The sequence below is a fragment of the Mercurialis annua genome, linkage group LG3 (assembly GCF_937616625.2).
Source record: "Mercurialis annua linkage group LG3, ddMerAnnu1.2, whole genome shotgun sequence".
Classification (NCBI taxonomy): Eukaryota; Viridiplantae; Streptophyta; class Magnoliopsida; order Malpighiales; family Euphorbiaceae; genus Mercurialis; species Mercurialis annua.
In genome coordinates this window covers 67,605,916-67,619,447 of record NC_065572.1, presented here as the reverse complement: position 1 = coordinate 67,619,447, position 13,532 = coordinate 67,605,916, and the positions used below count along the sequence as shown (strand labels likewise).

General features: G+C 32.7%; 2 long non-coding RNA genes across 4 annotated transcripts; both read left to right on the top strand.

The window, feature by feature from the left end:
• Nucleotides 1-931: 931 nt before the first annotated feature.
• Nucleotides 932-3,783, top strand: LOC126675354 (uncharacterized). Of its 2 annotated transcripts, XR_007639736.1 has the most exons (3): nt 932-1,107; nt 2,644-2,728; nt 3,466-3,783. It is a non-coding gene; the product is annotated as an uncharacterized LOC126675354 (long non-coding RNA). The 2 variants fall into 2 exon arrangements; XR_007639735.1 differs by lacking the exon at nt 2,644-2,728.
• A 3,168-nt stretch (nt 3,784-6,951) lies between these two features.
• On the top strand, nt 6,952-11,316 carry LOC126675356 (uncharacterized). 2 transcript variants are annotated; one of them, XR_007639738.2, is made up of 3 exons: nt 6,962-8,640; nt 10,177-10,261; nt 10,999-11,316. It is a non-coding gene; the product is annotated as an uncharacterized LOC126675356 (long non-coding RNA). The 2 variants fall into 2 exon arrangements; XR_007639737.2 differs by lacking the exon at nt 10,177-10,261 and having other exon boundaries at nt 6,952-8,640.
• The last annotated feature ends 2,216 nt before the right edge of the window (nt 11,317-13,532 follow it).

Below are 13,532 nucleotides of genomic sequence, written 5' to 3'. Positions count from 1 at the left end.
ATTCAAGTGAAAAAAATTCAATTTGATGTTTTAGGATACTATTGGGTGCAATTGACGATTTTATAAGGTCATCATGCTATCAAAAAAAAGAATAAAGATCGGTGGTTTGTGAGTCTATTAGCCATAATTAAAATGTTCATTTAATTGGGAATGAATTGTATTTTTTATCAAATGAAATTGATAAAGACAACATAAAACGCAAAATTACAATTAATTTAATTGTGTTAATTTTTCAATTCAATGCAATACGTATGTGCTTTTTCTTTATATTTTGTTTTGGGATTGGGATTCCCTCAAGTTTATTTTCAATTTGAGGGGGCCGTGTTCATGTAATACCCCGTATTTTTAAAAGTACCGAGTAAGATGCCACGCAGTATAAGTGTGAGAACTTAATCAAGGACGTCGGAATTAAGTTCGAGAAATAAGAATTTAGACCGAAGCGGGTTTATTAAAATTATCGTAAAATAATAAATTAAGTGGAATTTATTATTTGATAAATTGGAATTTAGCGGGACTAAGAAAAATAAATAAATTAGAATAAAATAAATGGTAAGTCCCGAGTTAATAAATTTTACGATAAAGTTCGTAAAATAAGTTTAAGGAGCTAAGATAAAATTTTATAGAAATTGGACGAAAGGACTTTAATTAAACGGGATTCGATTATCGGCAAAGGAAAAGGATATAAATAAATGGACCCGGATAAATAAATAATACGACGGAGTCCATTATTTATCGATAAAGAATAATCGTCAAGGTTCCGTTAGATTATGAAATACAAATTGGAGTGAAATTGGGAAATAGAAAGTTGAGGAATTAAGCTTTAAGAGGTGCTTAATTTAAGCACTTTAATGGGTATTTTTCCCATCAATTCAATGAAAATAAGACACATATTTCTCCACCTCTTAAATATTTCTCTAGCAAAAACTAAAGATCAAAATCTGAGATCAAAAGGAAATGAGAAACCCTTCTTCTTCACATCACCGAAACCTCCATCACCCTCAACATTCATCTTGCGCACCCACCACGGCGGAAGCCATATCTCGACAATCCGACCACCAAATTCAGCGATTCAAACTCGGATACGAAGCTAACACACCAAGGAACAAGGTAACCTCTTAATTTTGGGATTTGGTATTGATTTGGTTGATGTTTGCTGAGTTTAAATAACATGAATATTCTGCTCTATTTTTGTTGGAATTAAGTTGAGATTTAAGCTATTGTTTTAAGTTGTTTTTGGGTGATTCTTGAAGCTTAAGGTTCGGTGTTGTGAGGGAGTCGAAGCTATTATGTTGGGGTGTGTTTGTGAGGCTCGGAGTGAGCGTGTTCTGCTCAAAATGAGCAGAACCATTTCTGCTCTACAAGAGCAGAATACGTTCTGCTCATGAAGAGCAGAACGCATCTGCTCAAGGGAGCAGATGCAGGCCTGCTCTTAAGAGCAGAATGTTCTGCTCTTAAGGAGCAGATGGTGACCAGCCCTGCTCTTAAGAGCAGAGCTGGAAATGCAGTCCAAAGGGGACTGCAAAACGCAGTCCCCGGGCAGCCATAAGGGCTCTTTTGCGAATGAAACTGGACCCGAATTCGCGATTAAATTTACTCGGTTTTAGTTATCATAATTAGGTGGTGTTACATAGATGGAATATAAATAATTTAGTTTGAATTTTGCTGATGTTTGACGGTTGTTTGGTATGTTTGAAAGTTGGGTGAAAAACAGAAAATGAATTTCCAGAATTGGGTATGATGAAGGGCTGACTTTGAGGGCAAATTTGGGCATAAAGGATATGTCGGTTTTAGTTCGAGTCTTAATGAAAAATATAGACGATGTTATAGAGTATACGTATATCAATTTTGTTTGGGATTTATAAATGTAGAAAGTGTTAGTTTTTATTGATGAAAGTAGTAAGAAAAATAAAACAAATCTGAAAATATATTTTATCAAGCCATGAAGGCTGTTTTGAGTTTAAAAACGGACCTCGATCCGTAATAAGTTTTACTCGGGAATGAGTAGAATATAAAGATGGAGTTACATAGATTAGTTTGGAACAAATTAATTGTGGTGTTGTTAAGATAAATTAAAAAGTTGTTTAAGCTTGAAGTTGTGAGAAAAAAACAAAATTTTGCAGAAAATGAATAAAACTTATCAAGGGGCAAACTTTGGATTTTTATTGTGAGCAAACTATAAGTCGAAACAAGGCGAAGTCTTCACGGAAGTTGTAGACGGGGTTACAGATTATAAGAATGTCAAGTTTAATCGGGAGTCGGGCTGTTTTAAATAAACATTTTAATAGCCCGAAGTTGGTTAGTTAGCTAATTTTGGGAAAACTAGTTTAAGCTAACAAAATGTTAGCTCGTTAATTATTTGGTTAATCAATTAACGGATTGAGCTAAGATAAATTTTAAATTATGGAAAAGTTATTTATTAAATTATTTATCGATTTATCTCGATAATTAATTTAATTTAACTAAATTGGATAACTAATAAATAACATTTAGATTATTATTATTTATTAAAAGGAGTTATATTTTAAAAGGTTATCAATTTATTCCAAGGCAAAATAAATTGATTTATTCGCTAAGTAGTCTATAGCTAGAACACCTTTGGATTAGGATCCATTTTAATTACGATTTATTATCGTATTTTCGTAGACTCGGCGAGGCGACTACCAATAGGACGCGGAACGTAAAGAACGCGACATCGCTTTGCTATGACCGTAGTTTTGGATAGAAAACAGTGAGTTTTGCAATTTACTTTCGTATATTATTACTATAAGTTGTTAATTGTGTGGTAATCCATTAATTGCATTGCATATACATTATTACTTCATACTTGGGCAATTCATGTGAATGCTTTGTTCATAATATCGCTTGGATGCATTATTTGACATATTGTTGTTATTTGTAAGTTGTGATGTTTGCTTTAATGATCCGAGGAAACGAGCTACCTATTGGGCGTCAATAGGCTGTGTGATCACCAGTGTCCAGGTCAGTCATAGAATTAGTGTAGAGAGACGTTTGTATTTGAAAATGTTTGATATGAGCTCAATATACGCTAATCATGTTTGGGTATCGGAAAGGAGGATTATAATTTTGGTAGATACGAGGTAACTCGGTCGAACTATCTCGGGACCCGTATCTAGTGAGTAACTCGGTTGAACTATCTCGGGACTCACACCTTGGGATTAAGTAGTGACATGATGTAACTCGGTTGAACTATCTCGGGACTATGTCACGTGGTAACGGTAACTCGGTTGAACTATCTCGGGACCGTACCACTTGGATTAAAATGATTTGATATAATATTAATGGATACAATATGAGTATGATACGAATAGGAAATAGTATTAATTTAAGATTAGGGTTTCATCGGATCAAATATTGTTGTTTGTTTTAATATATGTTTATGCAATTTATATTTATAATATCTTAAGTAAATGCGAACTCACTCAGCGTTGTCTGACCCCCCAATAGTGTTATGTTTCAGGTGTATAGTATCAGATGTAACGGACTTCTATCCTTGTTCCAGAAGTCCGCGAGTACAGAAAGAAGGAACCAATCAGTAGTGCTGCAGTAGTCGAGTCCTAGAGTGTAATTATGTTTTGTCAAACGGTTTTAAATATTTTGTTTATACTCTGATATGTATAAAGGCTTTAGACTGCGCTTTTAAACCGTTTGCATATATGTGAGAAACAGGGCATTGCTTGATATGAGATATCGCTTTGTAAGACCCTGATTTCTAAAGATCGTCTTGTATCGTTTAAAAGAAGTTTTATAAAAACGTTTTGTGAATGTTTCGCGAAAAATTTATAGTGATTTCTAGGCTTGCTACGGGTTTCGGAGCTACCACTCCCATTCCCTAGCGCCGGTCGCGGCCCTCAATTTTGGGTCGTGACAAAGGTGGTATCAGAGCAATGGTTAGATTCATAGGCCATTGCTTATAGGTGATCATCTATACCTAGGTTTGACATTGTCACTAGGTTAAGATAGGAACTACTGCAGCTATAGGATTCGAGTCATGTCATTGATAAGTTCTTGTTTGTTTTCAAATCTTCTAACTCTCCTCGATAGGATGCGAGTCCATATGATCGATTGTTTTTTCAAACGTTGTTTTTTTTATAGAATATGTGTATGCGATAAGGACGCGTGTTTCATTTATGATAGAGTATGCATACGCAATGTGAATACGGAGAAGGACATGTGACAAATGGACTCTCACAAGCATGTATGGGCAAGAGGAGGCTCAGCCATATGTATTGGTCCTCGTATGCCTTGTCCTATCACATTTCTTTTAGTAGCTATGGTTTGGCCAATAAGGCAAGCCATTATGGCATAGCTGTATCGTATCAGATATAGATCGTTATCGAATAGACGATGCACTAGAAAGAATGAGAACCTAGGTGCATAACCTAAGATATTCCTTTAGGAAGGAAATAAAACGTAGAGAACATACATTGAAAGAGTTCGACATACTCTACAAAATGTCAAATATGCACAAATAACCTTAGCTATGCCCTGAACATAGCTTGATAGTATGTGATAGAAAGATAGAGAACGAGAATAAAATACACCAATAAGACAGATAAAAAGCCATATAAAGAAAAGTTAAAATGTCACAGAAGTTCCGATCTGAGTTGACTTATGGTGTTTACAAAAGAAATAAAGTTTTGAGATTTCCTTTAAAAGTATAATTGTGCACAGACCCAACATGTAGTATGCCATAGGAAGCATGAAAGACATGATTGAAAACACATTGCAGTATCAGCATATATGTATAAATATTTTGATATAAAACCATAATTTTACTCTGCATCATGCATTCGCTGATACGAGCAATTCAAAGAATTTTAAATAGCAACTCTTTAGTGATGAGAGGTGTCATCACTCTGATGCGCAATTATACTAAAGGTTTTGAAACTATATGATTGAAATTGTATTTGATTTGAAAAGAAATTGTTTTGAAAGTCCCGCGGGCAAAGTCAAATTGATTTGAAACGTAAGAAAACCAGATGGAATTTCCTGTGACACCAATATATAAACTTTAATAAAGAGCAATAACAAATATAAAAGATTGTACAAAGATAGTTTAATGGTGAACATAGTTCACACCTCATAGGTAGAACCTATGAAAGTAAGAATCGTATAAGGCAAGTAAGCCACCTCAAGAGTAAGAGGTGCAGTGATGATCAAAAATAACGACATCGGGATATATGATCGATATGGATAATAAACACGATGGTGCGAACTCATGGTACGCGAGTATATAAGCTCTAAAGGAAAACAAGGATATATACCGATAAATCTTAGAGGAAGCAAATAAAGTAAGAAATCTTTAAGGCTAGTAAGCTATATAGGCATCAAGGGATGTAAGGAAATAGGAAGGAAGGACTCAACAAAGGGGTTGAGCTATAACACGAAGATGTTATCGGACAGCTCGAAACAAAAGGCAATAAAGAAGGACACCCATAAAAGCTTGAACTAAGATACCTACAAAGAGCCATTCAAGTGTAAGGATGTATAAGAATTAAAAAATAATGGACGAAGAATATGAAGAGATCGATTAAGTTAATCGACATAGATAAGACTTAAACAACCTACGTATATTGTGTGACACTCGATAAAGGTAATCGAGGGATGGAATTAAAGACGTTATATAGAAAATAACAAGAAGATAAAAGAAATCGACTTCTATGTAGTCATAGACACATGGTGTCAAGAAGGATAGAGCTGATCTAAGTATAGGATCAACCTTACTAGTAGATGAGATGTCGGTAGGAAGATGAGAATTAGATATGCACAAGACCAAGGGTACAATCTGTCGATGAACACGAAAGAGTAACCTCCAACTCTTATAGATAGTAGAGGTGGGAGATATTAAAGAAAGAAGTACACGATGATCGCAAAACGTATTAGACGATCGCGAGGTACAATAAGACAAAGATAAGAACTTCACCGGACCATGGTAAAAGATTACAAGTCCTAAATTCACTAAAAATTGAAGGATCCAAAGGTAGTGTATAAAATAGAATAAGATGTATAAAAAGGATCAGAAAGCAAGATGTACATTGAGACGAGAAGTATAAAATGATCAAGAATCATAGTAAAGGAAAGGTAAGGATTTCATTGGACACTGGTAAAGGATACTACCAGTCTGCTATATACAGTTAAAATGAAGAATCTAGAGCTACGATATATCGTGGATAAGGACTCGATTCATATCGAGTAATGCCAGGCGGGCATTCCACTTCATGAGATTCATGAAGCTATGAAGTGCATGATTATTAGTGAAGGAAAGGAAATTCCTAACCACCATAAGACATGAATAAGAGTGTTGTACGAAAGGCCCTATAAATCTAACTATAAAGACAATAGTTAGTAAATGAATATTCAGGAGTATCGCAACAGAAGCGAAAGAGGAGAAGGTAAACATGTACGTGATTAAATACAAGGAGAAAGGAAATGCCAAGAAAGACGACGTCGGATGTCGATAGGCTCAAAAGTTAATAAGAAGCGGGAATGGAACAGAAGCTCATTAAGGAATAGTACAACTTAATGAATAAGAGCTAGGACTAAAATTAAGGTCTTGAGAAGCAAGCGAAAGAGAATCGATAGTACTATTATGGAATGATAGTTTTTGATGAATATTGAGAGAAGTAAAGAACTAAAGAACATAAGACAAGAAAAGACTCTAGTCCGGAATAAGGAATATGTATTAAGTAACAATTCGTCACAAAATAAGAAATTTACGGAAGAATGAGCTTTGAGATAAGGTAAAGGATTAACATTATACTCAATAAGAAGAGAAAAATTTAAGTAAATATTTCAGGAGATTAATGATCTTGCCAAGCAAGGCAACTTTGGTAAATATATTTGACAACGACTAGAGAGATAAATTCAGATATTAAGGATATGTTGAAAGAAGTTCAACTCTAAACGGAAGATGTAGACATGAAAATGAAGTATAAGAATACCAAGTTTAATTCTGACAATGATTGACTGGTTCTTAGTTCATAGGCCCAAACCACCGCCTACGTAAGTAATTAACGATAGCCCAGGAAGAGATTTCCGGGCCAATTTTTGACGCTTTCAGGTTTCAATTTCAACCCGAAATACAAAGGGAAGTTGTAAAAGATATTGTGAACTATACGAATACCATTTTCGTTCAGTGAACAAACATTTCTGAATAAGCAATTTGGACAGCCAAAGAGAACAAAAAAAAAAATCATCTTTTGGACAAGTTTAGGATAACTTGAAAAGCGTAAGTCAAAGTTAATATCGACAAGTGGTGGACAAAAGAAAAAGTTCAAAGTTGATATCTAGAATGACACAACCTGTATGGTATTAAGGAGCGAAAAACAGAGATAGGTTGATGAATGCCAACGCTTAGAAGTGAAAGGATATAAACTTATCAAGGCAAGAAGTTAGTAGACAATGAGATTAACATCTCGATGAGAATAATATATGAAATAGCTACGCGAGAACTAAGAAAGTTCGTGAAGGGATTAGTCATCTCTTTTATAACAAACGTTAAACATTGCCATATGATTAAGCAAGATACAAAAGAACGGAAGAACAAGACTATCTTTAAGGATGTTAGCAACTATTGTAAGATAAATCAAACACTTGATAATAAAGACGAGTAACTAGAAAACTGTCAAGAAATGACGATATAAGAAACTTTAAGGAACACAGTGGATTACAACGACGAAGTTGTTAGAACTTTATGATCCAGATAACGATAGTATAAGAAGTAAGATGTTAAATCTTTATGAGGAGCAATAAGAATTGCTAAGAAATGTAATATTTGATGGATAAGAGTATTGTTATAATTATGAAAATTCGAGGGCGAATTTTTATAAGGGGGGAAGAATGTAATACCCCGTATTTTTAAAAGTACCGAGTAAGATGCCACGCAGTATAAGTGTGAGAACTTAATCAAGGACGTCGGAATTAAGTTCGAGAAATAAGAATTTAGACCGAAGCGGGTTTATTAAAATTATCGTAAAATAATAAATTAAGTGGAATTTATTATTTGATAAATTGGAATTTAGCGGGACTAAGAAAAATAAATAAATTAGAATAAAATAAATGGTAAGTCCCGAGTTAATAAATTTTACGATAAAGTTCGTAAAATAAGTTTAAGGAGCTAAGATAAAATTTTATAGAAATTGGACGAAAGGACTTTAATTAAACGGGATTCGATTATCGGCAAAGGAAAAGGATATAAATAAATGGACCCGGATAAATAAATAATACGACGGAGTCCATTATTTATCGATAAAGAATAATCGTCAAGGTTCCGTTAGATTATGAAATACAAATTGGAGTGAAATTGGGAAATAGAAAGTTGAGGAATTAAGCTTTAAGAGGTGCTTAATTTAAGCACTTTAATGGGTATTTTTCCCATCAATTCAATGAAAATAAGACACATATTTCTCCACCTCTTAAATATTTCTCTAGCAAAAATTAAAGATCAAAATCTGAGATCAAAAGGAAATGAGAAACCCTTCTTCTTCACATCACCGAAACCTCCATCACCCTCAACATTCATCTTGCGCACCCACCACGGCGGAAGCCATATCTCGACAATCCGACCACCAAATTCAGCGATTCAAACTCGGATACGAAGCTAACACACCAAGGAACAAGGTAACCTCTTAATTTTGGGATTTGGTATTGATTTGGTTGATGTTTGCTGAGTTTAAATAACATGAATATTCTGCTCTATTTTTGTTGGAATTAAGTTGAGATTTAAGCTATTGTTTTAAGTTGTTTTTGGGTGATTCTTGAAGCTTAAGGTTCGGTGTTGTGAGGGAGTCGAAGCTATTATGTTGGGGTGTGTTTGTGAGGCTCGGAGTGAGCGTGTTCTGCTCAAAATGAGCAGAACCATTTCTGCTCTACAAGAGCAGAATACGTTCTGCTCATGAAGAGCAGAACGCATCTGCTCAAGGGAGCAGATGCAGGCCTGCTCTTAAGAGCAGAATGTTCTGCTCTTAAGGAGCAGATGGTGACCAGCCCTGCTCTTAAGAGCAGAGCTGGAAATGCAGTCCAAAGGGGACTGCAAAACGCAGTCCCCGGGCAGCCATAAGGGCTCTTTTGCGAATGAAACTGGACCCGAATTCGCGATTAAATTTACTCGGTTTTAGTTATCATAATTAGGTGGTGTTACATAGATGGAATATAAATAATTTAGTTTGAATTTTGCTGATGTTTGACGGTTGTTTGGTATGTTTGAAAGTTGGGTGAAAAACAGAAAATGAATTTCCAGAATTGGGTATGATGAAGGGCTGACTTTGAGGGCAAATTTGGGCATAAAGGATATGTCGGTTTTAGTTCGAGTCTTAATGAAAAATATAGACGATGTTATAGAGTATACGTATATCAATTTTGTTTGGGATTTATAAATGTAGAAAGTGTTAGTTTTTATTGATGAAAGTAGTAAGAAAAATAAAACAAATCTGAAAATATATTTTATCAAGCCATGAAGGCTGTTTTGAGTTTAAAAACGGACCTCGATCCGTAATAAGTTTTACTCGGGAATGAGTAGAATATAAAGATGGAGTTACATAGATTAGTTTGGAACAAATTAATTGTGGTGTTGTTAAGATAAATTAAAAAGTTGTTTAAGCTTGAAGTTGTGAGAAAAAAACAAAATTTTGCAGAAAATGAATAAAACTTATCAAGGGGCAAACTTTGGATTTTTATTGTGAGCAAACTATAAGTCGAAACAAGGCGAAGTCTTCACGGAAGTTGTAGACGGGGTTACAGATTATAAGAATGTCAAGTTTAATCGGGAGTCGGGCTGTTTTAAATAAACATTTTAATAGCCCGAAGTTGGTTAGTTAGCTAATTTTGGAAAAACTAGTTTAAGCTAACAAAATGTTAGCTCGTTAATTATTTGGTTAATCAATTAACGGATTGAGCTAAGATAAATTTTAAATTATGGAAAAGTTATTTATTAAATTATTTATCGATTTATCTCGATAATTAATTTAATTTAACTAAATTGGATAACTAATAAATAACATTTAGATTATTGTTATTTATTAAAAGGAGTTATATTTTAAAAGGTTATCAATTTATTCCAAGGCAAAATAAATTGATTTATTCGCTAAGTAGTCTATAGCTAGAACACCTTTGGATTAGGATCCATTTTAATTACGATTTATTATCGTATTTTCGTAGACTCGGCGAGGCGACTACCAATAGGACGCGGAACGTAAAGAACGCGACATCGCTTTGCTATGACCGTAGTTTTGGATAGAAAACAGTGAGTTTTGCAATTTACTTTCGTATATTATTACTATAAGTTGTTAATTGTGTGGTAATCCATTAATTGCATTGCATATACATTATTACTTCATACTTGGGCAATTCATGTGAATGCTTTGTTCATAATATCGCTTGGATGCATTATTTGACATATTGTTGTTATTTGTAAGTTGTGATGTTTGCTTTAATGATCCGAGGAAACGAGCTACCTATTGGGCGTCAATAGGCTGTGTGATCACCAGTGTCCAGGTCAGTCATAGAATTAGTGTAGAGAGACGTTTGTATTTGAAAATGTTTGATATGAGCTCAATATACGCTAATCATGTTTGGGTATCGGAAAGGAGGATTATAATTTTGGTAGATACGAGGTAACTCGGTCGAACTATCTCGGGACCCGTATCTAGTGAGTAACTCGGTTGAACTATCTCGGGACTCACACCTTGGGATTAAGTAGTGACATGATGTAACTCGGTTGAACTATCTCGGGACTATGTCACGTGGTAACGGTAACTCGGTTGAACTATCTCGGGACCGTACCACTTGGATTAAAATGATTTGATATAATATTAATGGATACAATATGAGTATGATACGAATAGGAAATAGTATTAATTTAAGATTAGGGTTTCATCGGATCAAATATTGTTGTTTGTTTTAATATATGTTTATGCAATTTATATTTATAATATCTTAAGTAAATGCGAACTCACTCAGCGTTGTCTGACCCCCCAATAGTGTTATGTTTCAGGTGTATAGTATCAGATGTAACGGACTTCTATCCTTGTTCCAGAAGTCCGCGAGTACAGAAAGAAGGAACCAATCAGTAGTGCTGCAGTAGTCGAGTCCTAGAGTGTAATTATGTTTTGTCAAACGGTTTTAAATATTTTGTTTATACTCTGATATGTATAAAGGCTTTAGACTGCGCTTTTAAACCGTTTGCATATATGTGAGAAACAGGGCATTGCTTGATATGAGATATCGCTTTGTAAGACCCTGATTTCTAAAGATCGTCTTGTATCGTTTAAAAGAAGTTTTATAAAAACGTTTTGTGAATGTTTCGCGAAAAATTTATAGTGATTTCTAGGCTTGCTACGGGTTTCGGAGCTACCACTCCCATTCCCTAGCGCCGGTCGCGGCCCTCAATTTTGGGTCGTGACAGTTCACGATCTATACCGTTCATTATAAAATGAACGGTGTAGATAAAAAAAGTACAATTTTAATCAAATTGATTCATTTTACAATAAACGGTGTAGATCGTGAACATGACCCCAATCTTTTATTTTGTATTTTCAATGAAATATTGGAAGGTAGAAAATTTAAAATTTAGTTTGTTAATAATTTTGAATTTTTCAGACCCGGATTTAAAAATTGAATTGAATATTAGACTTTAGAAGCTGAAAGATCAGTACAATTGAATCGATTATGTAAAATTGAATAAATTTCCAAACAAAATTATCAAATTAAGATAAATTTATAAATTTTGAAAGATATAAATAAATTTCCAAAAAGTTAAAAATATTTGACTTTTTTAAACCATTACGCTTTATTAATTGGGATGAACTAAATTGTAATTTTATGTTTTTGCAAACTTGGAACTGCCACGTAGGCATAACTAAATTGATCCTAAAAAATGGATAGAATTATAGCAAATTTATAAAATTGGGATAGATTAGTCAATTTTAAAAAATTTGGTTAAATTTATAAAAAAAAAAAAATTAAAACTTAACATTTTAGCATATTAGACTTATTATAAATTTTCAAAAGTTGAACATTTATTGTATATGTTAATTAGGAATTGAAAACATTTAGATTAAGATTAATGTTTTTTATATATTTTAAAATTTTGTCTTTTTTAATGTTTAGGAACTAGATATATAGAACCCTTTACAAAGTGAATTCAGTTTCGTTAAAATTAAAATGTTTTAGAAAATTAGTAATATATTCTTAAAAATATAGTGGTATATATAATAATAATTTTGATTTAAACTCTAAGTGTTGATTATCTATCTATACTATATATAAAAGCACGGATGGGGGGGGGACAGACAAATTTACCGAATAATCCTTTCTAATTTATTACTAAATAATGGTTGTATGGTCATTAACTAATTATTTATTTAATTTATTACTAAAGACATAATATGATTAGAATCCTAACTATAATAGAATTAGAGACCCAATTAGAATTAGAGTCCTAAATATAATAGAATAGAGTTCTAATTAAAAAATAACTATATTATTGGTTTAATAAAATATTAATATGCCTAATATAATTTCATTAATGAAGTTCAGTGTTCTCACAATCTTTACAAAAAATGGCCAATTTATGAACTTATCATTAATAGGTTTTCTTTTGTTCTCTATTGCTTTTATTTGGTTTTAAGGTTTATTTCTAGATAAAAATGTAGCCGATTTGTTTGTTAATCAAGAAAAAAATTACACAATTTTATATGGTGATTTCCCCAATTTTATTAATAATTGATTATGTGCCGTCTTCCTAATTGAATATGTGCCGTATTCCTAATTGATGAAGATTTTGTATATTATGATATCTTATTTGGTATATGATTAAAGGATATAAATTCTAAAATTATAGTATGTTATAGAATTTGTAGTGATATGATGCTATATTATCTCTCGGACATAAGTCTATAATTATCACAATATTATTTCTAATAAAAATATATTATACTGTAAAATAAACTATTTATAATATTTATAATTACTATTTTAATTATTTAATCATCTACAATTCTAATTAAAATAAATTATTTTAATAAAGTAATGTATAAATTATTATTTAATATTTATATTATAAGTAATTATAATTGATTATTTTTTATTTTATTTTTATAGTAAATAATTAATAAGTAATAAGTAATAAGTAATAAAATGTAAATTGACGAGTCAAATTATGAGCCACGTGTGAAACACGTAAAGCGACACTAGTTCTTAAAAACGTTACTATCACAATTTGTATATATAAATAAGCTGAAACATTGTAAATTACAACGGCTATATAAAGTGATTTATTATGATGGATTCTATGTAAATTCAATTGACAATTATATATAATGAAGTATGCACAGTTAGAAGGCGTACGGACTTATAGAAAACATTGGACAAAGGATCACTTCACTCCCTCAACTTGACAAAAAAATTCAAAAAAATCACTTCGAGGAAACTAGATCATTTCAACTCAAAAATTGACGAAACCAAATCAAAATTTTTCCTTTGACGAAAAGAGAGTGAGATTCTTAATTAAACAC